Source organism: Heterodontus francisci, chromosome 34 (genome assembly GCF_036365525.1).
Source record: "Heterodontus francisci isolate sHetFra1 chromosome 34, sHetFra1.hap1, whole genome shotgun sequence".
Lineage (NCBI taxonomy): Eukaryota > Metazoa > Chordata > Chondrichthyes > Heterodontiformes > Heterodontidae > Heterodontus > Heterodontus francisci.
The window spans coordinates 46,654,395-46,657,312 of NC_090404.1; the positions used below are offsets into that span (position 1 = coordinate 46,654,395).

A 2,918-nucleotide genomic window follows, 5' to 3' on the forward strand; every position below is an offset into this window, starting at 1 on the left:
CCTGCTTGCCGGTAGTGGCCGATGATGTGCAATATCAAGCCCGCAAAAGTGCGATCCCGCCGTCCAGATCTCTGCAGCTGTCACAGGACTGAACTGGATGAAAGTGTTGAATGTATGCCATCACAGAGAGGAGGCAAATCACTGTGCGATGTAACATCAATGATGTGGGATGAGGGATAAAATTGAATTGATTGAGTCAAGAGCTTTAGCGGTGGTACTGCGTCGGCTGCCTGGCTCCAAAGTCGAAGCCGAAATGGTGATGGAAACGTGCCCCCTCCAAGCTGACACAACATCTTTGAAGCCCAAAGGTGGCTGGCAATCTCTGGCAAACTGTAAAAAGTGTCTCCGTGTGCTTCCTCGTTAGTATAGTGGTGAGTATCCCCGCCTGTCACGCGGGAGACCGGGGTTCAATACCCCCACGGGGAGGCGTGAGCGTTGCCAAGGCCACCCGAGAGCTGTTCGGGGAAAATTTTTGAATTCCAAATCGCTTTGCACTGCCGCATGGAGACTCTCATCCACAGCACGTAAGCGGCCCGCCACCCATTTTATCAAAACTATCAACAGCAAACATGTTCCACACATCCGCCTATCACAATCACCGCACAACATCCGCTCTTTACTCATCAGTCTGGCCACTTTCTCTTCTTTGCATTCACAAAGCGGCTCATTCAAAATGCACTAAACACATTTTCCTTGGCACATTTCATTGCTTCATTAAACCGCGACGCTTTCGACAAACAACATGCTTTATAAGCCACGACGCAACACATTTCACTACATCTTTCACGCCACAGCAACACCATTGCGTTCATAGTCTGACAGCAAAATGACCCTCTAGCAGCCACACACCACCACCTGTTCAAGGCAGATAGACAATCTGAGGAGGAAGGTCACACACCGGGTACGCCATCAAACTTCAGCAAGGGCCACCTGGACGGAAAGAAGTGAAAGGTGGCAAAGGTTAATAACCTCGAATGGCTCAGTAACAAGCGCAACGAGACAAGGTGCTCAGAGGCACTGAAGAAAGTGTTGGGAATGCGACATGCCCAATACACATAGCCTGTGCGATCCCTTTGCAAGAGCGACTCAACGTATTCGAGTGATCAGCCCTCGGCCCTGATTTCTTTTTAATTCCCTTGCAGCATCCTGCCATTCTCTCTTGAATGTTAACATTCAATCTGAAAGCACACGACTTTCAGTCAGCTCACACAACAACATGCTGCCTAAACTAATCCTTCTTTCCTTGTACGTCTGTTTCGAATGCGAATCACCTTATCTTCTTGTCCTCTGGTTAACCCTTCCCTCCTGCCACAAAAAAGCTTTCTCGCTCAAAACAGTTCTTGTTTGGAACACCAAGATCAAACCTTCTGTGAGCACGATGGAACAACGCCCATCTTGCACTTTTGCACACCGTGCACCTGAAGTCATCCACGGCGAGCCCATGGTGCCAATCCTTCTCGATACCCACACGAAGGATTTCTTTCTAAAGTGTGGTGTCGGGAAAGGGGAAAAGAATAATGCAGCGTGGGCCAAAACATTGAACTCCAAGTATTTTGCATATCGTGCTTGCTTCTGTTGCAAAGCCAGGAAAAGAGAGAAAAACAAACAAGTAAAGAAACAAACAAACAAACAAACAAACAAGCAAAAAAAAATCATATGCGTTTCCTGCTTGCCTGTAGTGGCCGATGATGTGCAATATCAAGCCCGCAAAAGTGCGAATCCGCCGTCCAGATCTCTGCAGCTGTCACAGGACTGAACTGGATGAAAGTGTTGAATGTATGCCATCACAGAGAGGAGGCAAATCACTATGCGATGTAACATCAATGATGTGGGATGAGGGATAAAATTGAATTGATTGAGTCAAGAGCTTTAGCGGTGGTATTGCGTCGGCTGCCTGGCTCCAAAGTAGAAGCCTAAATGGTGATGGAAACGTGCCCCCTCCAAGCTGAAACAACATCTATGAAGCCCAAAGGTGGCTGGCAAACTCTGGCAAACTGTCGGAAGCGTTTCTGTGTGTTTACTCGTTAGTATAGTGGTGAGTATCCCCGCCTGTCACGCGAGAGACCGGGGTTCAATTCCCCGACGGGGAGGCGTGAGCGTTGCTGAGGCCACCCGAGAGCTGGTAGGGGTAACTTTTTGAATTCCAAATCGCTTTGCACTGCCGCATGGAGACTCTCATCCACAAAAAGTACGCGGCCCGCCACCCGTTTTATCAAAACTATCAACAGCAAACATGTTCCACACATCCGCCTATCGCAATCACCGCACAACAACCGCTCTTTGCTCATCAGACTGGCCACTTTCTCTTCTTTGCATTCACAAAGCGGCTCATTCAAAATGCACTAAACACATTTTCCTTGGCACATTTCATTGCTTCATTAAACCGCGACGCTTTCTACAACCAACATGCTTTATAAGCCACGACGCAACACATTTCACTACATCTTTCACGCGGCAGCAACACCATTGCGTTCATAGTCTGACAGCAAAATGACCCTCTAGCAGCCACACACCACCACCTGTTCAAGGCAGATAGACAATCTGAGGAGGAAGGTCACACACCTTGGACGCCATCAAACTTCAGTAAGGGCCACCTGGACGGAAAGAAGTGAAAGGTGGCAAAGGTTAATAACCTCGAATGGCTCAGTAACAAGCGCAACGAGACAAGGTGCTCAGAGGCACTGAAGAAAGTGTTGGGAATGCTACATGCCCAATACACAGAGCCTGTGCGATCCCTTTGCAAGAGCTACTCAACGTATTCGAGTGATCAGCCCTCGGCCCTGATTTTTTTTTAATTCCCTTGCAGCATCCTGCCATTCTCTCTTGAATGTTAACATTCAATCTGAAAGCACACGACTTTCAGTCAGCTCACACAACAACATGCTGCCAAAAACTAATCCTTCTTTCCTTGTACGTCT

At 48.1% G+C, this 2,918-nt stretch overlaps 1 non-coding gene across 1 annotated transcript; it reads left to right on the plus strand.

Moving 5' to 3' along the window:
- Window positions 1-354: 354 nt before the first annotated feature.
- Window positions 355-426, plus strand: trnad-guc (transfer RNA aspartic acid (anticodon GUC)). Its single transcript has one exon. It is a non-coding gene; the product is annotated as a tRNA-Asp (tRNA).
- The last annotated feature ends 2,492 nt before the right edge of the window (window positions 427-2,918 follow it).